This window comes from Lolium rigidum, chromosome 1 (assembly GCF_022539505.1).
Source record: "Lolium rigidum isolate FL_2022 chromosome 1, APGP_CSIRO_Lrig_0.1, whole genome shotgun sequence".
NCBI lineage: Eukaryota > Viridiplantae > Streptophyta > Magnoliopsida > Poales > Poaceae > Lolium > Lolium rigidum.
In genome coordinates, this window is record NC_061508.1 from 350,248,519 (window position 1) to 350,271,307 (window position 22,789).

Here is a 22,789-nt window from a genome sequence, read left to right on the forward strand (position 1 = left end):
TAATAGCATATTTTTCGGCCGACGCTATTTTGTTATAGCGCGCTATTTTTTTCCTTGATCAGAACACTCGTGAACTGGGGCCAGCACCTACTTGTGCATAGTAAATAGGCTTAATTCCTCAGATACAAGTTTCATTTCGAAGGCCCGGAGTTTATCTACTATGTGGATCCGGTTTTCCTTATTAACTGGATCAATTACCCTCTTCCTATAATGCCATGCGGGAGCTTCCAGCCCTCTGACGAGGTTCCGTAAAAGAAAAAGAGTTTATCTACAAGGAACGTGCAGGTCATAGACATTTCAATACCCAGAAATATTATGTCATTGCAAAGGATGAGGCAAAATGCATTCCTCTGAACAAGCAGCTAAATATCCCATAAAATGACCCATGCATGCATTCAGGCAACTTGCAGTTGCAGGTCAGCTCTGAAAGCACCCTCCCCTCCCCCTTTCGATGAAAGCAGTCGACATAAAGCCTGATTGATTAGCATTCTTCCGAGCTGGATCTTGGAACCTGCATCTTCCCTCTTTTCAGGGCACACAATGTGCTTCCTGGCCAGCCAAACAAGTTTCAGCAAAATCTGGATACACAGAGTGTCAGCATCAACTCTATCTATAGCATAGAGCTCACATCAGTACCAGCTAAGTTTTTCGTTTGCTTGAGAAAATCAGTACCAAGGCTTAAGCCGCTGGCAGGAAGCCCAAGGTTGGAGGGCCCATTAAGACCACGGGCTCCTGAGCCCACCCCATTCGCCCACCTCCAGTCTCCAGTACACCTGCGGCGGCGGAAGAAACAGGCGATGGAAGCCGGCGGCGGCGGGGAGGCGGAGGAGGAGCAGGTGATGAGCGAGGTGCACCTGGGCTGCCCGCCCCGCTTCTCCGGCCTCTACCTCTCCCGCTTCACCTTCTCCTCCCTCCCGCTAGGTAACGGCAAGCTCAGGTCGTGACAGCCCTTGTCGGTTCTCGCGCGCATTTCGTCGTACACCTTGCCTGCGCCGTGCATTACTCGCATCTTCGGGTGGAGATGGTCTGTTTGGCTTCTTCTGATCTGTAACTTGACGTTTACAGAACACTATGCAGGAGGCAGCGACGGCGGTGGGTGTGAGATGGCTGCGGCGACGAGCAGTTCTTGTGAGTGAATGCGTGACCTAGTTCGTTTTGCACTGGTCGTAGCTTGTACGGTGGTAGGTGTATGTGTGTAACGAAGGATGGGTGGAAGCTGTATCGCTCATCGGGGTGAATTATTTCCTGGCTTTGTTGATAAGGTGATTTGCCGGACGCTGTCGCAGTGGACAACGAGGGGGACCTCGTTCTTGAACGGAGAAGAAGAAGAAAGAGAGATAGTAAGGAAGACATTTTTTTATGCAGTTGCCTTGTCGTTATAATTGATGTGTTTTGAGTTTGCTATTCCATGGCACGCAGGGAGGAGAAGCGACGATCATGTGCTCACCGTGCAGCATGGTATCACCTCCTCGCTTAACAGCGTCGGGTTGCAGGTTTGATAGCTTCAGTGCTGAATTTTCTAAATGCATTTTGATATTTTTATTTCGTTTGCACTTTGTTGCTAATGCTGCTGGTTCACAGGTTTGGAAGGCGGCGATGCTGCTAACCGACTTTGTGTTGCATAAAAGCTTCACGTCTTCTGAATTTGATGGTGTTACTGCCATGGAGATCGGTGCTGGAACAGGTAATATGAAATTTAGTTGATACAGAATCCTACTGTCTTGCTTTATCTGCCCCTTTCGTTAGCATTCGGTACAAGGGTACTGTACGCCTTTTTCTGAACACCAACAATATCTTTGCCAGGTTTAGTAGGGTTGGTGCAAGCTCGAGTTGCTAGTAAAGTTTTCATCACAGGTACTTAGTCCTCCTTTTAAGTACATTTTGAATGTAAAATTGCATGTTCCACAGTCATTCCAACATGTACGGTTAATCATTCTGTTCCGATACAATGTAGCAGTGCTAATACCAAATGTTTGCAAAGTCCATACATAATAAATTTCACAGTATTATCTGATTTTCAGTCTGTATTACTGTTTTTTTCTGGCATAGCTCTTCACTGTCTGGGCATTGTTTCTAACATATATATGTCATTTGTATTACGATATCTCACTATGTATCTCATTATCTATTAAATCGTCCAGTAAACATGTTGCTATTGTTACTCCTTACATATTTTACTCACCAATTGGAATGAGCAGATAGAGGAACTGATATCCTCGATAATTGCTTGGCTAATGTCCGTCTCAACTCTAGCACGCTAAAGTTTGATGAAGCTAAAATCCATATACGGGAACTGGACTGGAAAACGTCGTGGCCTCCGCCTGTGGGTCCACGTGATGCATCTGACCCAAGGTCTTCTTCTGTGCTAATTTCAGTCCTGATTGTTCTATTGTTTTACTGTGCATCACTTAACATTTATCTCTATGCAATATATTTAAATAAAATTATAATATGGAGATCATGTGTTGTTATATTCATGCATAATTCCGTGCACAGATTTCAGTTTTGGTAAATATTCCTTGGCACCGACTTAAAGTCACATGTTCTTCAATGCAGTTCAATATACTTATGGGCTGCAAGTGAAATCGAGGAGGCTGAGAAAGCCACCCTGCTACTCGCTGCAGATGTTATTTATAGTGACGGTCTCACCGACTTGTTCTTCGATACAGTGAGACAGTTGATGTCGCGTGGTGTTAAGAAGGCATCACCGTATTTACCAAAAATCATTATGTAATCAAAGAAAATCCAGCTAATTACGGGAAAGAGTCAGATTCTTCTTTGCATGATGCAGGTGCTGTACTTGACCCTGGAGAAGAGATACAACTTCAGCCTGGACGATCTAGATGTGGTGGCCAACGGTTACAAGCATTTCCGAACCTTTCTTTGCGGTTCAAGATGGTAACATCTTTGCAAAGCATTCTGTAACAGAACGATTGCCCCATCAGGCTAACTCGAGTAACCTCCGTTTAATGCTATATCTCCAGGATGTGGAGTCCTGAATAATGCTGCCTTCATACCAGGTCTTGTGGGGGAGCGGATAGACCTTGGGAAGGTTCCTCAGTACATCAGAGAGTATGACAGAGGCGAGGATCTGGAGATGTGGAAGCTCATGTACTGCTATCCAGATTAAAAACAGTAGCGTTGTCGCTTTACTTTTTTTCTTTCCAAGTGGGACGTGTTGGCTCGATAGTGTTAACTGTAACCACACACACCAAGTATTTCGTCCCCATTATTTACATTTGTCGCACAACTCCAAAACCCAGAAGGGAGATGCATCGAACTGATAATTTACCAATAGCAGATAAGTGGACCAATGGTGCTCCCAGGGGATAATGAACATGGCTGGCAGTCACAGGACCAGAGCCTGACCATGTCAAACTTCTCTTCTACTTACCAGTACAAGTTTTAATTATTGAGCTACCCTATAATTTGCTTTAAAAAACTACTCATGGAGGTGATCCGACTATGAAGATCTATCAATGAACAATCTTTAGTCTTAACATAGAATTCTAAGGAGTTCACTTTCTTAGCAAGTTTAGACATGGTCCCATTCATTTTTTAAATCCCTATGCGCTGCGTAGGAATCTACCCTATTCCTACTAGGGTCATCATTAACCGCAATATTTGACTTGTTGACCACATCTACTAAGTGTGCTTTTAGTTTTTCAATTTCTAACTCTTCTTTAGTTACCCAGGATTTCCAAATAAACTTATCAAGACAAAGCTGGCATAATCTAGGCTTCAAAGAGAAAAATTTCCATGGGCATCAAGAAAAACTCTAGACCAAATGTTTAACACATTATAAAAGCTTCTACGGAATATGGATTTGAGCATGCGAATAAAAGCGATGATTTTTTACTTCAATAATTCTAAACCAAGATTCCAATAATGATTCTTCAGGATATTGTTTGAAATTGTTCATTTCATCGGCTGCGTAGGTAACCTTAATTCGAGTGGACATACTTAAAGGTGACAGGAAATTCTTTTGTACTTACAAGCAAGGGTGTGGATGTTTTCGTCATTGTCCGTTGTGGTTTGAGGTTTGGATAAAAATATAAAAGAGAAAAGAATCTTTTCATCTACCATAGTGAGCACGAATCTCGAGTAATAAATGAACAGTGACGGAAACACCCACACCCATGCGTGTAAGTACAAAATCTACCCTTGTTCATGATTGCCTCAATACGATAGATTTGATGGTAAGAACATTGGCAATTGAACTCTAGCTCTGAGTGCATTATGTGCACGTTACATCAACTAGAAACTAGGGACCACCTTGGCAATATAGGGACTGATGGAAGTTTGTAAACACCTTGCCCCAGCAAACTTCTCAAATTTTAAGTGCGTGCAGCGTGCTGACCTTTCATTTGAGTTTGTTTTTGCAAGGTCTCTACTCATATCTTGTAATTTTTTCAGCACCAGCTCACTAAAGAACAACATTCAAGTGAAGTATTGTCACGAGGTCGTAAGAGAGCCTTAAAAGATACACTGATGGAACAACCTAAGAAGAAGCTTACTCACGAGTTCGTCAAAAAAGGACAAAAGGTATCTAGCTAACTAACAGGTGCCCAAATAATAAACCATTAATGCTACATGAGATGAGCTTCTAACTCAACAATTTTTGGCTTTTGTTTTCGTAGAAGTGAAAAATTTACTAGAAAAACCTGATCATGAGATAGATCGCATGAAGCTAAGTGTGAAGCATCTCAGGTCGTTACAAGAGGCCAGGGAGCGTATTGAGGTGAGTTTTTTGCGGCACGTTTAGTGGTTCTATTTATGAAACATTATTATGTTGTTGCTTCATAGTTTTGAGTTTTATTTTGGCTCTTTGTAGAATAGAACATCTCCATCAGGACCATCCTCCTGTAGTGTGCTCTTGTTTCCGCTTCAAATTTTAATCATGGATATTTTCTCTGAACCATGTTTAAGTGCCATATCTTATTTTCTATCTTGATATTTTACCTTATGTGTAGTAAAGTAACTAGCCATTGCCAATAGTGCTATAAATTGATTTGCATGCTTTGTGTTTTATCATGGATATAGTTTAGTGTTTCAGCTAGTAGGTTATTTGAACATAACATTGCTGCTGTAACTGTTGGCTCCAGCATCTGAAATTTCAGTCTTGGATTTGATGGGCTGCTATACAGCTTCAATCACGTGTTATACTGAGTTTTTCTCTCTTGGTTGATATCTTTCCTCAACAGCTCCCAGTTTGGCGATGCTGATGATTTTGATCCTTTTGGGGAAGACTATGACAATGACAGAACAGTCAACCACCTGTCCACCTTCTAGAAAATGCAACTAAACTGAATTACCATTCCTACATGAACAATCAAACACGGGCTAAATGGTCAAAATCTGACACCCAGTTGTTTTACCAGGTACTTAGTAATCAAGTACTCTCTCTGTCCCAAAATGTAAGGCGTCTAAGGATTAGTCAAAAGTCAACGTTTTTTTAAGTTTGACCAAGTTTATACACAAAAATATAAATATTTACAGTACTGAATTAACATGAATAGATTCACCATAAAATATATTTTCTTAATATATCCATTCGATATTGTAGATGTAAATATATTTTTCTAAATATTTAGTCAAAGTTAGTAAAGTTTGACTTTTGACCAGTCCTTAGACGCCTTACATTTTGGGACGGAGGGAGTACTTAGGCACTCGGGCAACTATCCGTTGAATTTACCCTTTTTTGTAATGATGTTTTTGCTTGGCAGTCTATTCAATTTTTTATCTATTTTGATCCAGGGTCTTCAACAATTTGGTACTGATCTTGCAATGATACAGCAATTGTTCCCTCAAAAGTCTCATGATTAGGTGCGGCGAAAGTTCAAAACCGAGGAGAAGAAGCATCCAATGCAAGTCCACGATGCTATACTTCATCGCTCGAGACAGGGGTGGAGCCAGAGACACTACAAGTCAGGTGCTAGTCACCTCAGTTTTTCATATTTCTAGCACTGCAATTTAGCACATACGCGTTGAGCTTCAGCTGCAGGGCCGGTGCTACAGCACCGGTAGCACCAGGCCTAGCTCCGCCCCTGGCTCGAGAGGTTATAATCTGTAACCAATTTCCATGTCGTGGTTTTCTTAACTTAATGCTTCTGCTTTACGACTTTATGCAGATAACTTGTACTTGAAACAAGTAATCAAACAGCTCAACATCGAAGATTTGCAGAGGGACATCAGCAGTACACATAAAAAAGACTTTCCATCAAACTGAGGTTTTTTTAAAACTAACATTCACATTGTTCGATATTTAATTCATATCTTTCACCTTCTTTCTGTGCTTTCTGTTTCCAGAACCTGTTGCCTGATTTCGTCAACGATGAAGAGGATGGTCCAGATTGGTCGGATAAAGAGCTGGGTGCACACCGGTCCAAGATCAAAGAAGGGGAGCATGTTTCCGCGAAATCTGATGACGACCTAGATGTTTTTGATTGGTACTAGCGCGATAGGAAAAAAACGATTTAGGGTCCCATGATTCTGCTGCCAATCCTGTGAACTGCATGTTCTGTGTTAAATACTTTTGCTCACAAGATTACTGAGGTACGGATGCAATCAGTATGGTTCTTCGTTGATTAAAGTTCTGCTTTTACAATGTCCTGAACCAGAGCGCTAGGATAGTGTTGAACAACATTGGGGGTGTTATCTGTTGGTTCCTTAAACTCTACCAGTAGCAAATTTGGCTGCAATTCTAGTAGTATTGCCCGTCATTCCTTATTTATGCAAAATGGATGGTATTTTAAACATGTCTGGGTACTTCGTGCACCCTGTTTTGCCATTGGCATCCTCTGTTCCATCTGATCATGTTATGATGATGTTGGACGTAGTTCCGGACATGATCATGTTATGGGAATGGGTTGTTCCATCTGTTTAGTTATCTTACATGGAATTAGAATGATTGGCTAACAGTGTTTCCGGTGAGTTGCTGCAGCAGTAAACTAGTGGTTTTGTTTTAACTGGAAAACTATCTTGTCTTTTTTTTTGTCATGTTCCGTGGTATCTGAATCCTGGTTTGTACTGATAATATAATCATAAAACACATTTGAGCTTTCTTTGTGGTCTTGTGCTTTTCTTCCTCTTAGCAGTAACATTAGCTGCGACCTCCGAACATTGTCTTTTGGGGAAGTAGTTTAACAGATGTTTATTACGTCTTGTGACTCTGGTCTGGCGGTTTATGATTTGTGACGATTTTTCTTTTTTCTGGAACGTGTGACATGTACATACCTCTGGAATCAAGTTGGTGCTTACATCTACCATTCGTCGGTCAGTAATCGGCTTGAAATGAAGACACATGTAATGTTGGAATTATATCGTGGCACCTAATTTTGCAGAGAAATATCTGATGAACAGTCCAAAAGGGAGGCGGTTAATGATGAAGATGACGGTAGCAGACAGCAACTAAGCCAGGGAAGAGAGCAAGGAACACATCAATCTATTCCATATACTGTACTTTTTTTTGAGATAATTCCATATACTATACTATTCGTGAAGCATTGACTTATTCTCAGGCTCGGTTTTCCACCTTGAAGGCAAGGGATGGTTCAGGGGTGGCAACACTATACTTCCCGGCCTCTGCCAAAATTATCGAGTGTGATAGACAAATCAACCAGAAAATGCTCGAAGACAGTATATCTCCGGTGCCCAACCACCTTCCTTCTGTTCCCATAGCCATATGGATCAACCTAGTTGTACAGAAATTACAGTATCAATAATCAAATCGATCAATCTCCACGCACGCAAGATCACATGGCCACCAAGTTTTTCCATACTCAAACATAGAAAACGAACTTAGTAATCACCAAGCACGCGCGAAGTCTCCCGACAATGGATCGCCCATACTAAGTTGAGACATCTTTTGTGGGACAGAGAGAGTATTAGATTTCAAATCAACACACCCAACTGATGAAAGAAACATATCTCTTACTAAGGTCTGAAACATGTTTGAGTAGTGCCAACATGGTCCCATATATCAAAGGTTCAAACATTGTTGGCCCAGACGTAAATTCGAGATATCTTACAAAATATTATAGCGGAAGCTGCTATGGCAAGCAATGGTAACCTGCATCAACACTATTAATCATCGCAGACACGGATAGAACATACTAGGCACAACCCACATAGGTTGCAGCATATTGTCACATTCAAACTCTGGACTGGAGGCACCTCCCTGCCGCGGCTTGCCCAACTCACATGTGACCCACTATTTAGAATCATAGTAGTATATGCAGTTGCTCCTTCCTCCCCATCTCTCTGGATCCATGCAACAAAATGTCTGGCTTCACCGGTCGATGCTGATGAAGATCGCCCACTTCTCTAGCTTCTCAACCTTCACCCACTTTGCAAGTTGTACCGATAAGTCAAGGCGGAAGGCTTCCCATGTATTTCCTATTGAGGGGAAAGAGCTTGGAGAACGGACCATGAGAAGCATATCGCCACACTCCACAAGCCACATCTGGGCATCTTCTAGTCCACCAAGTCTTTTCCCCAGATCAACTGCTATTTCCTGTAATCGAATCCTTGGTACCAAGTGCACAATAAACAGCTCGCTAATACTATGCATGCCAAAGACCTGGCCTTTGAAGACCACTACCCGGTAGACAAAACTATCGAGATTGGAACACCTCACCCAAGAGTGACTACCAACACGCCAAACTGCCAAAGGAAAATGTGGGATTCAGTGGTGACCATGAGATGTGAGTTGGGTGACGCAAGAGGAGCTGTGAGGATACCATTATAAAGCTGATTGTCTTTGTTGACCGGTAGTTGTGAAGGCGAGACACTAACACCTGTGAAGACATCAACAACAACACACACTTGTTTGTTGGACAAGATGAGATGGCCGTAAGAGGCGCCGATGAATCTGAAGTTGTCCAGATGACTTCGTAGGACATTCCCTTTAGCACAATCACGAAATAGGGGAATCTGACAACACATGTACATGTTGGGGCTGGCCAGATTAGTGACATAGCATGGGCATCTAGGCATGAGGTTCCTACTATATGGGCGAGGACGGGGTTGATATTAATATATTCCTTTTATCGAAAAAAATATGGGCGAGGACGGGGAGAGCACAAAGGAACATCAGGTTGGAGGAGCAGCGGTGGGAGAAGCAATGAGAAGCTAGATTTGGATGGATAGGAGGTGAAGGCAGCACGCCAAGAAGGGCAGGTGGCAGCGAAGGCAAGAAGGTCAGGGAAGGAGACCAACAGAGAAGCAATGGAGTGAAGCAGGGCATCCGGGAGGTCAGCCCAACCTTGAGGTTCATACTTAGCTGAGACCGTAGGCAGGTTGAAGCTTCTTATCTGTAGAAAATTATGAGTGAAAAAAGATTAGAATAATAAACTGGATGTAAAAAAATGGAAAAGTATATATGGTGTCGGCAATATGCTACCAAGATATTGACAATATTGGGTTTGTACTAATAGAGTTACTAAGATAGCTTTGTGCTCTTCCCCATATATGTAAGCACATCACTAAATTATAGTACTCCCCCGGACCATTTTACTTGTCGCAGATGTGTGAACTTTTGTGTAAAGTACGTCCATTAGCCAGCATCAAGTAATTAGGGTCAGAGGTAGTACCAAACTGTTAAACATAGGGTTTGGGGAACAATGCTCGATGCCCTCAATGTAGGGCTCGGCTGTCATATATATGCGTATACAGTTGTGGTACAAATACACAATACAAGGGCTACGGTATAAATACAATCTAACACCCTCCCTCAATCTTAACTATGTCCTGAAACGCTCAATAGATTAAGATTGCGCCTACATCCTTCGAAGGAAGGCAACGGCAAGGGCTTGGTGAAAATATCTGCAAGTTGATCCTTAGAAGAAACAAATTTGATCTGAAGTAGCTTCTGTGCAACACGTTCCCTCACAAAGTGATAGTCAACTTCGATGTGTTTCGTTCGGGCATAAAATACTGAATTAGATGACAGATATGTAGCACCGATGTTGTCACACCAAAGAACAGGAGGCTGAGCTTGAGAGATCTGCAACTCTCTGAGAAGAGACTGTACCCAAATGATCTCGGCTGTGGCATTAGCAACCGCTTTGTACTCAGCTTCAGTACTACTCCGAGACACTGTAACTTGCTTGCGAGCTTGCCAGGCGATCAAATTAGGACCAAAGAATACAGCATATCCCCCCCGTTGATCGCCGATCATCAGGACAACCAGCCCAATCTGCATCTAAAAAGGCGGATAGCATGCCAGATGTAGCACGCTGAAGATGCAGTCCATATGAAGCAGTGTGGCGGATGTAGCGCAGGATGCGCTTGACAGCTGACCAATGAGGATCACGTGGCGCATGAAGGTACTGGCACACGCGATTAACTGCATAGGAAACATATGGGCGAGTGATGGTTAAATACTGCAAACCACCAACAATATTGCGGTACTGAGTGGCATCCTCAGAAGAAAGCAAGTCTCCATCAAGAGCTGACAATTTGTCAGTAGCAGACATGGGAGTAGTAGCAGCATACCAGCACGCCGTAACAGATCCATGGAGTACTTATTGTGTGAGAGAGAGTCAAGCCACTGTAAGAATAAGTAACCTCAATACCAAGAAAATAGTGCAGTTTACCCAGATCTTTCACAGCAAAATCAACACCTAAGGAAGAAACCAGACGATCAGCAGCAGAGACCGAAGAGCTGATCAGAATGATATCATCAACATAGACCAAAATATACATAGTCACCTCTGGACGCTGGAGAAGAAACAGGGATGTGTCAGCTGTAGATGATACGAAACCATGCGCACGAAGAGCAGTCCCAAGCCGTGCATGCCAGGCACGAGGAGCTTGCTTGAGCCCATAAAGCGCCTTCACAAGACGACAGAGATGATGCGGATGATCCGGATCAACAAAACCTGGTGGCTGGCGCATGTATACCTCTTCCTCCAAAACACCATGAAGAAAGGCATTCTGAACATCTAGCTGGCGAAGAGACCAACCACGAATAACAGCCAAAGAAAGTAGAAGCCGAATAGTGGTAGGCTTGACAACCGGACTGAAGGTATCCGCATAATCTAGGCCGTACCGTTGTTTGAAGCCCTTAGCAACTAGCCTTGCTTTGTATCTCTCAATAGACCCATCAGCATGTTTCTTCACCTTGAACACCCATTTGGAATCAATGATGTTAACACCAGACTTTGGCGAGACCAAACGCCAAGTATCGTTCTTCCGAAGTGCCTGAATCTCCTGTTCCATGGTAGCACGCCAATGTGGTATGCCCAGCGCTGCTTGGAAATGTCGTGGTTCAGCCGTAGGGTCAGCTTCAGCATGCGCAACACATGCCGCTAGCCATGCAACTGTACCATCTGTACGCTCGTGTGGACGGAAGATGCCACTTTGACTGCGCGTGCGAGGCCGCAGCACAACTGGTGCGGGAGGCGAGGACAGTGCAGGTGATGGAGGCGATGTTGTTGGCAGAGGCGTTGCAACAGTAGGCGATGCAGTGATGGGCGCGTCGAGCAGCAGAGCTGGCGACGAAGATTCTCCAGAAACCAGAGTACACGGTGTGGTCGACGAAGTTGAGCCAGGCGAGGTTGGGCCAGGCGACAACCCAGCATGAGGCAGCAACGGCTCACGCGTGAGCACGTCAGGCCCGCGCGAGACTACGCCAGGGGATACCGCGCGCGCGGGAGTGAGAGCACCTGGGGAATCTGCACACGCACGATCTCCAGGGGAAGCTGCATGCGCACTATTGCCAGGTGAAGCTGCATGCGCACTATAGCCAGGGGAAGTCAACTCCATGATGTGACTGCGTGCATGTTGCATGCATGCTTGATCAACGTCAGGGACAGCTGCTACCGGAGCATCATCCAGGAGTTGAAGACGAGCGGCACGGTCGTTTCCTGCACCATAATTAGGCAACAACACAGGAGAGTAGGCAGCATCCACAAATTGATCAGGCAAAACAGGAAAAGAGTGTAATGATGATTGTGGATTATCTGTGGGTGATGGTAGTGCGGAGAAGGGAAAAACTGTCTCATCAAAAACAACATCACGAGAGATGTACACGCGATTAGATGGAACATGAAGACACTTATACCCTTTGTGGAGAGGACTCTATCCCAAGAACACACATTTTTTGGAGCGGTACTCAAGTTTGTGACTATTATACGGACGAAGGTGTGGCCAACACGCGCAACCGAACACTTTGAGAAAAGAGTAGTCTGGAATTTCATGGAGCAAGACCTCTAGTGGAGTTTTCATGCGTAACAGTCGTGTAGGAAGCCTATTAATGAGAAAACAAGCGGTGACAAAGGCATCACTCCAAAACTGAAACGGTACAGAAGCATGTGCAAGGAGAGTTAAGCCAGTCTATGACGATGTTTGCGTTCAGCTGCACCATTTTGTTGATGTGTATAAGGACAATACACATGATGCGAAATCCCAAGTTTCTGAAAGAAGGTATTAAGGTTGCGATACTCACCCCCCCCCAATCAGATTGAACATGGATAATTTTGTGGTTAAGGAGACGCTCAACATGTGCTTGAAAATGAGTAAAGATAGTAAACACATCTGATTTGCGCTTAATAAGGTAAAGCCAAGTAAAGCGACTAAACGCATCGATAAAACTGACATAATAGTTCTGACCACTAACAGAAGTTTGAGCTGGACCCCAGACATCAGAAAACACAAGTTCAAGAGGAGTCTTAACAACACGACTCGATACAGAAAAAGGTAATTGATGACTCTTGCCTTGTTGACAGGCATCACACACTAAGAACTCCTTACTACTCGACTCAACAGGCAACTCATGACGATGAAGAACATGGCGCACTATAGGGGTGGCTGGATGACCAAGGCGGGAGTGCCACTGCGATGACGAAACCCGGACGCCACTGAAGACATGGGGGCTGGATGGCGCATCAAGAGCATATAGACCATGGCGAACTCGACCTCTAAGAAGAACGTCCCTCGTGTCCCGGTCCTTAACAAAAAAATGAAACGGGTGAAACTCAACAAAGACATTATTATCAAGAGTAAACTTAGGGACATAGAGCAAACTACGGGTAACTGACGGAACACGTAGAATATCAAGGAGACGTGATTTTTGAGAGGTGTGTGTAAGAAGAGATGTCTGACCAACATGAGAGATGTGCATACCTGACCCATTAGCAGTGCGGACCTGATCAGTGCCATGATATGGCTCACGCGTGGCGAGCTTGTCAAGTTGGCTTGTCAGATGATCTGTCGCGCCCGTGTCCATGTACCAGCTGTGATCGACAGAATAGGAAGGAGTGAATCCAGACTCTTGTGTCGCCATAGCAGCCTGCTTCTCATTACCTTTCCCATTGTTGCCAATACCAAGAAAATCACGCTTGAAGCGACGGTGACACCGAGACGCCAAGTGTCCTTCAATGCCGCAGAGCTGACATGGAACAGCAACGCCGCACGCACGGCAAGTCGGTCTCGGCCGCCCCCCCGTGTTGGTGGTTGAAGTAGGCGGGCGGGGCTGGTAGGCCGGAGGCAGCGTTGGTGGCTTCCCACCCGACGGACGTGGAGCACCACGGTGAGCAGCATTGGCGGAAGAGCCATCGGAGTATGACCCCACGGGGTGACGTCCCGAGAGACGTTGTTCCGTGTTCAAGAGTCGAGAGTAGAGATCACGTGGGAGCAGCGGGGTGTCACGACCATTAATATTTTCCACCAACGAGTCATATTCTGCATCAAGGCCATTGACAATGAACGACTGAAATTCCTCATCCCGAAGAGGTTGCCCAATAGAGGAGAGTGTGTCAGCCAAATTTTTGACCTTGTTGAAGAAGGCGGTGATTGAAAGATCATTCTTCTTATCACCAAGCTGATTACGGATAGCAGAAGAACGCGCCATAGACTGCGACGAGAAACTGGAGTCAAGTGTAGCCCAAGCATCCCTCGATGTAGCAGCAAAAATTACCAGGCCAGCCACAGAGGGAGTAAAAGACGACTGGATAGCACCCAGGATGGCTTGATCTTGTGCAACCCACTGCCGGTGTGCGGGGTTAGGCGCCATAACAGGAGCACCCGCAGCCGATGTCATGTGAAGCATGGCCGGAGGACAAGGCAGAGTGCCATCAACATATCCCTCAAGATAGTGACTGCGGAGGAGCGGCAAGACTTGAGCACGCCACAACAAATAGTTATCAGCGTTGAGCTTCACTGTCATAAGATGAGCAAAGTGGAATGGTCCAGGTGACGCTGGGACGTGCATACTCGCATCATAGTGGGCTTGATCAGCATGAGGAGCAAACGGTGCAGAGAGCTGCTGCGGAGACGCACCATACAACGGAGGCGCGCTGTAGGGAACCAGCGCTGCACCACTCGGCAGCGGCGGAAACACATACGACGGCGTCGGAGCAGGAGCCGCACCGTGATGCATCATCGGAAGAGCACGTGGGTGCCCATCAGGCAACGCGGTTCCACTGGGCGGCGCCGGGAACGCATGAGATGGTGTCGGGGCAGGAGCCGCACCAGGGTGCACCATCGAGTACGCGCCGTAGGGTATGGACGAGGACGCACCATAGGACACCTGCAGGGGCGCGCCGTAGGGCCCCGACGGCGGCCCACCGTAGGGCTGGGGCGCACCATAGATCGCCGACTGGGACGCACCGTAGGACGCCGTCGGGGGCGCGCCATAGGAGAGCGTTTGCGGTGTTCCGTAGTAAGCCGAGGCTGCAGGACCGCCATGATGGAGAGGAGGTGCAGCCGAGGAAGCCGGCGCCAGGGAAGGAGGCTGCTCAGCAGCCGCAGTAGGCGTCGTCGGGTGAACCAGGGGCGGCGATGAGATCACACACTGCGTCAGGTACCCAAATTGCCGGTACAAAAAAGTGCCGGCAAAGACACCAAAAGTGCCGGCAAAGATTTTTTCAAGGCACAAAAAAAAGTGCCGCGTTTATTCCAGTCGAGGTAGGTCTTTGCCGGCATTTTTAGAAAAGTGCCGTTAATTATATTTTAAGGCACTTCCAAAAATGCCGCTAGTTAGTATTGCCGGCACTTTTGAAAGATGCCATGGAATCTTTTTGCTGGCACTTTCCGAAAATGCCATAGAATCTTTTTGCCGGCACTTTTTGAAAAATGTCACGAAATCTTTTTACTGGCACTTTTCTAGGGATACCATATAAACTTTTTGCCGACACTTTTAAAGGATGCCTACAATTACTTTTTCAGGCTTTTAATTCTGGTGCCGTTGATTATTTTCTTAGGCATTTTTAAAGTTGCTATACTGCCTGCAAACATTCAAGCAATCTACAATCAAGCATACATCGCACTCAAGAAGTCAAGCAATGTTTAAAACCAATATTTCCAAGCAATCTAGGTTTGAAACCAAAATTTTGAAACATTCAAGGATTCACAATCCAGGCATCTAACTTACATGACCAACAGGGTTCATCTCCACATCATGAACAACATGGTTTGAAACCATTAGATAAAATACACAACAGGGTTGATCTCCTCATCATGAACAACGGGGTTCATCTGCCGCCGAGGAAGAAAGTTGTCATGGAGTTTGGGCCCTGCCTCGCTGCGCGGCCAAATGCCTCGTCGTGCGGCCATAGGAAGTTGCGCCAGCTGCGCCATGCATCCGACGCCACAACCAGGTTCACGTCCCCGACGCCAAGCCCTCTTCCTCGTCGAGCATGATGCCAGAGCACCGGTGAGCGCGCCCTCCGCCCTCCACCCACCCTCCTGCAGTTCACTGAAAATGTTCCAAGTCCTTCATCCTTTTGATAGTAAATATGAAGGTAAAACACCCATAGAATAACTGTGCTTGGATCTGCAATGGAGCGTGCAAGAAGTAAAAGAGCCTACAGTTCACTGTGCTTGGTTGTTGTTTCAAATAGTATTCTACAAGTTTTCCTTAATTAAATTGGTGGCTTACTGATGAGTGGTTTCTGTAGGCCCAAAGTTTAGCATTTAGAACTAAAAGAAGATGTAGATGAAGAAAGCTACAAAAATGTAACTCACTGAAGTAGGGTGGAATTCAAAAAAAATGCAAACAAAATATATGCTATGATACTTAATACAACCTTCTCACGATTACACGTGCGTGGCACGTGCACAATTACTAGTAGGAGAAAAAATCCACCGAAAGGACCAGCCCAAATAGCATATCTAAGGTAAAAAACAAATTCGTTGCAGAATTTCTTTCCACTTTCTTCATTACCTGAATCTAATTGCAGTTTGTATGATCAGAAGATCAGAGAATTCAAAGATCAAATTTTGGTGGATAATGTGCTAACACTCGATCATGCTACCAAGTAAAGGAAGCCAAATTAAGCATTTGACTTAACTTATAGTGGTCGTGCAACTTTTGTACCATCACCTTCATACTCTATGTCTGACCAGATTCACATGCATAGGAAGTTTGCTTCCTATGCATGAACTACAAATGTTGTACCTCAAAAAAAAAAAAAACTACAAATGTTGTTATTTAGTATCAAGAGTCTGGTGTTATATTCCTTGGCCATGTCGTAATGACATTCCATGTCATATTGAGAAACAAAATACAGGCATGCTATTGTCACAAACTTACCATAAACACATGTACCATATTTTTTGCCCAATCATCTCCATTGACATTGACTAATACCACCTGACTAAAGAACAATTAGGTCTTTCGGTAAACCACCTGATTGGGAGTGTTTGTTGTCGAAGAGAAAAATGACACTAAATCCTTGAATGATAGATCCACGATTACTATACCAATTTTAGGCTACATTTGGCATGGAAACATGCTTGGTTCTTAATATGAATATCAAGTTTATTTGGACAGGTAGGTTTCCAGCAGACTACAAATATTAATGTCCAGTTCCTACTATGACCATAAGGTGGTCTACCGATGCAAACTCAGAGCACACCAATCTACATCAACACCCTGCGAGCCTAAGTTGATCTTAACCTCAAAGAAAAGATGTACCAAAACTTATCACAGTCCAGTCTCTAATTCTGCATGATTGATCTCATTCTCGATGCATAACAACCAATAAACAAAGTTGTGTAACAGTCTACAATTACCACTTCATATAAAGCTGACACCAAAACCTGTTGCAGCTAGATAATATGTCTATATAGGGCATAAAAGTTGTACCGTGATTCTAACATGGTTATTTCTGGGTTAATTACAGCAAGAAGTACAAATCATTTTAATTTTGGAGAAATTGAGCACGATTACAGTCCTTAATTTAGCACTGTTCCAAAATACACATTGTTCTGCGGCTTGAATGGGCAAAAGTAGTCGAGGAAAATAGAAGCAAGTATTCCATTTATCGACAGAATATTAGTACGTTAGCAGGAGGATCACCTGAAATTTATGCTAACTAACCACATATGCTTGGGGAAGATCCTAGTATTCAATTATATGCACATCTTTCGCAGTTGGGAGATTGGAGAACCTGTCATGTGATTTATCATCAAAATCTCCATCTGTAGATAATCAATACAGAGTCATAGTTAACAGACTGGACAGAAAAAAACAGAAAAACCTCTTATGGTTGCAATGCTTCCAACATCAGAATTAGGGATAGAGATCACAACTTGAAAGCATGAGAACAAATCTCTCTTGTCCAAAATTATGATGAACCAATCTACAACATGGATAGTCATACATAGTCGATCTACACTCGTGAAATGATTATTTAACCATTACCATTTACTAACATCAGGAATGTGTTCTAGGTTAAATCTCAACACGATGTTTGCATACAAGACAATTGCAAAATTAAATCATGAGCAATTCATGGACCAAAGGAAAAATGGAAAGGCCGAGAGGCGGTACCTTTCTTATCGACAGCTTGTTTGAATACATCCTAGAGAACCTTGTAGTTACAGACTTGTGCTCTGTCTTTGCATCAAATTTACCTAAAAACACGCCAAAAATAAGCATCACGATGATCTAAGGCACCACACTCTAAAACCAACATAAGACATCAAAACTCTCTTAATAACCTCGTGTATCAGAACCACTCCAAGGTGAACCATATCCAGCAGCTGGAGCTACACGACACTGCCTATAGCAAGATAAAAGTCACCAAATCAAAATCAACAAAACAATCTTGAACCAGATGTATTTACATGTACTGCCAATTTACTATTGCCGTAGCTCTCAAAATCCCACAAACAAACCTGAAGAAATTAGATCTTTTAGTTCTTATGGGCATAACATCAAACAGGTAGATGGCAGGAGCTTAGTCGGAACCAGTCACAACAATTTTTGAATCTGGATGGGCTGATCCACCAACGGGAAGAGAAAGAATCAACACATGGTAAAGAGTAGTAACAGTAGAGAGATCAGCTAGTAGCTAGGATGCCTCGATAGATGTCTACCTCAACATAAACAATTGATATGAATACTGAATTTCTCTCACATCATTAAGAAAATATAGCACATAGTGATCAATTGTCTAGCAGTAGAGCATGACCAAAGAGAGAAATACCACCTTTGGGTGCCAATGTCAACTAGCTCCTGGACTCGGGGCATTTAGCTCAATCTCTGTCTATATTCTGAAATCTCAAACACAAGGGAACTACATAGAATCAACTAGCCTAGCCGATAAAAGCTACAGTTGAATTTCTTAGCAAACAACGAGAGAGATAACATGTTCACAAATTCAGACAACTCACTTTACATATACCAAATTAACAAGTTTATGGCATCACTTTTGTAGGTGGACTAATCATGTGATCTATTATAGTATAGTGCTAACTATGCAACAGGAATCTCTCCTCTCAGCCATGGAGTAACAATGATCTGCAAAATCAACCAATCATATACAATGTACTTGCAATTGCGAGCAAAAATTTCCCCACAACATTGCCGAAAATCACATCAAGCATCACCAATGCAAAGACGAAGGAATCACTTTGATCCTCTAAACAATATACATAGAGGGGCATAATTATCCATACCTAGCTCTCGACGGCCCGAGGTGACCTCGTGCTCGGGGCCCTCGCAGAGCTGCAGATGGAGTCGATGACGGCGGGCGGGACAGAAGGCATGTTGCCGTAGACATCATAGGTCTCGAAGGCCCCCAATCTGGTTGACCAAATCGTCCAGGCCATCCGGGTAGAAGGGCACGACTCCGGGCGAGGAACAGAGCCAGGTCGGGGAGCTCCTTAGCCGTCCCCCCTCCGGCGCTGCCGCTCGAGGAGCAGGCGGAGGACAGTGCCGCCTTCTGCCCGAAGAGGAAGACCTAGGAGATCTCCCTTCCCGCCGTCGCCCCCTCCGCCTCCATGGTGGCACCTCGTCGAAGGCAGAGTGGAGGCATAGGCCATCCTCACACGCAGAAGCGACCGCCGAAGCACGCCGGGATCCTTCGGCCGCTCGCTGCTGTCCCGGGGCCGCGATAGCCCCGCGCATCCGACCATGCTGCCGTCCGGCGGGGAGGCCGACGTCGAGGCCTTCCATCGGCACGCCGCCGTCACCCTCGCGGAGCTGAGGGACGGGGAGGAGTTCCTCTCCCTCGCGTGGATCCGGCGCCTCCTCGAGGCGTTCCTGAAGTGCCAGGAGGAGTTCCGCGTGGTGGTGGCCCAGGCGCGGCGGCGCGGCGGCAGCGGCGGGGCACAGGCGGAGTGCCACGAGCGCGTCGTGAAGGCGCTCGACGTCTGCAACGCCGCCCGCGACGGCGTCGACCAGGTGCGGCGCTAGGGTTAGGAGATGGAGTCGCCCCTGCGATGGAGACGAGAGACTAGGAGAGCGAAGCAGGTTTTTTTGTGACGCGGGGTTTTTTCTTTTTTTTCGTCTGACTCTTTCTAAAATTACTAAGGTATCCTTCTGGTCATCGATCTCAAGAATTTGCGGCACTTTCTATGCCGCTAATCGGGTAAACTTTGGCGGCATCTTTTGAAACTGCCGCAAATGACTAGCGGCGCTCTTAATTGTGCCTGTATTCATCCAAAATTAGGGGCACTTTTCCTAATCGCCGGTAATTAGATCACCATTAGCGGCACTAATCCTAAACTGCCAGCTAAACCTACCATTAACGGCAAATTATAAAAAATGCCTGCAGCAAAGTGCCGGCAATGTGGAGACGTGACGTAGTGACAGCCGAGGTGGAGGAACGGGCCCAGGCTAGGGGTGGAGAGGCCATGAAGGGCGAGACCGTCGCCAGAGAGGAAGGAGGCGGCGCAGCAGCGGTGGAGATCGAGGCCGGCGCGCCGGCGGCAGAGGAGGCGGAAGCGGAACGCGGATCGATCGCGTCTGATACCATGTTAAACATAGGGTTTGGGGAACAATGCTCGATGCCCTCAACGTAGGGCTCGGCTGTCATATATATGCGTATACAGTTGTGATACAAATACACAATACAAGGGGTACAGAAGCTACGGTATAAATACAATCTAACACAAACAATACTACTAGCGATACAATGAGCCACCAATATATTGACAATATTGGGCAAGCCTGCAAGAAGCAGAGTTCGACAACTGATTGATATGTTGCGTTTTCTGAACTTCATAATGTTTCCGCTTTACAACTGCATGCAGATAATTTTTACTTAAAACAAGTAAAAGTAATCAAACAGCTCAACATTGAAGATGTACAGAGGGATATCAGCAGTACACACAAATAAGACGTTCCGTCAAACGAAGGAGACACTGGAAATGAGGGTATTTTTTCTGAAACTAACATGCACAGGTTTGACATTGAATTCATATCATTGACCTTCTTTCTGTGCTTTCTGTTTCCCGAACGCATCGCATGGTTTCATCAACGATGAAGAGAATGGTTCAGATTGGTTGGATAAAGAGCTGGGAACACACCAGTCGGGAGCTAAAGGAAGCGATGAAGTCTTAGTTTGTCTGTACTGACAATCCTCATGGTTGGGTCGTGTTTGTAACCTGTACTGCTTCTCCTTTGTAGGCTTTCTCTCTTCTTAGTATATATACATGCAGTCCTCCTGCATGGTTCGAAGAAAAAATCTGATGATGACATTGATGTTTTTGGACTTTTGGTTGGTACTAGAACAGCAGGCAAAAATTGATTTAGGATCTCATGGTTCTGCCAATCCTATGAATTATAGGATATGTTGGTGCCAAATATTTGTTTACGGGATCACTGAGGTGCTGATCACTGATGCAAATCATACTATCTATGCAGAACCGATACGGATACGGGTATCGGTATCAGGCCGATACGGATACGGAATATGGTATTTCAAAAAAAACGCCAATATGGGGATAAGTTTTAATACCCTGGTTTTTTTTTCGAGAGCATGCGCAAAACGTGCCTTATCTTTATAGAAGAAGAAGCATAGCAATTTACAAGATCAGCACACGAGTGCTGAGAACACACGCACTCAACACCCTCTCCGCCTAGGCCTACTCTCTCGCTATACCTAGCCTCCCTCCTCTCTTGGCCCTCTCCCAGAGGTGGAATTCATCTCTAATCTCTACCACCATTTGGTCAACCGTTTTCTGCTCCCTCACGTTCCCGAAAGCCCTCGCATTCCTCTGCTTCCAGAGCGTCCATGTCGTGCTGATAACCATCGAGTCGAAACGCTTCCTATCGATCCTCCTCACTCGCTTGCGGGCCTCCGTCCACCATCTCTGCAGGTTGCCCGTGAACCCTGGGTCGGCGATCCGTACATTCGCGCTGCGTAGAACCCTGCACCAAACCTGTCTCGCATAGGGGCATAGGACTAGGATATGATCTACATTATCCTCCTCTTGCAGGCATGCATAGCATGCATCCGGGTGCTCCTGGAGCCCGTGTCTCACCCTCCTATCGGAAGTCCACAGCCGATATTTCATAGCCAGCCATGCAAACATCTTGCACTTCATAGGGGAGAAGGATTTCCACACCGGCTTGCTCATACTCCATCTGACGCTTCCTTGACAGAGCATCTTATATGTGCACTTCGCCGTGTATGTTCCCGATTCCGCGCCTTTCCGGGTTATGTGGTCTGGTCTCGAGACGTCTCTCTGCACTGTTTCCACTGCCTCCCACAGCCTCAGGCATTGCCTCCACAGCTCAACTGTCATCTCCCCGGGTATGTCATCTATCCATCCGTCCTCATGCAACGCCTCCGCCACCAGGCGAGTGTTCTTTCTCCTGGTGGGAACCTTGGCGAAGACCTCCGGCGCCAGCTCCTCCGCTGTGTATCCACTAATCCATCTATCCCTCCATAAATAGGTCAACCGCCCATCTCCCACACTAAAGCGTGCCAGGCTCTGGAACACTCCTGCAACTTCTGGATCATTTAGCCCTAGTAAACCTTGCCAAGGCTCTCCGGGTCCGTGCGTCTAAGCCAATGCCATCTCACTCAGTCACTCTAAGGGCGAGGCCCTGCAGCCTCAAATCCTTTACTCCCAACCCACCGAACTCCTTTGGCTTGCAAATGCTCCTCCACGCCACTAGGCACTGGCCTCTGTGGACCTCGTCCTTGCCGGCCCAGAAAAAAGCTCTCATCCACTTGTTTATCTCCTCCAGTAGCCATATTGGAGGTCTGTACACGGTTGGAGGATACGGCGAGGGATACTTTTTCCCTACATGGGTGGCAGCATAGTCTACGGATAGTAGCTCCACCTAGCTCTTAGGCGTTATATGATTCATCGTTCCGATATGTATTTCGCCTATTTTTGTTTTATGTAACTTTGGTCACTTGAGACAACAAACGGCTGTGTGCATCCTGGTTATGCAGAGGCTGGATGTAATTGCTTCTTGAAGTAATAAAGCATCCTTTATCGAAAAAAAGCCATATTGGAGCCTCAGCTACCACCATTTGGTGCACCGCTCTTGCCGCAACCACTGAGTTTATCAGCACTAGCCTCCCTTTTCTCCGAATGA

At 45.4% G+C, this 22,789-nt stretch overlaps 1 pseudogene; it reads left to right on the forward strand.

The window, feature by feature from the left end:
- The first annotated feature begins 797 nt into the window (after positions 1–797).
- LOC124684595 lies at positions 798–4,498 on the forward strand (annotated as a pseudogene).
- The last annotated feature ends 18,291 nt before the right edge of the window (positions 4,499–22,789 follow it).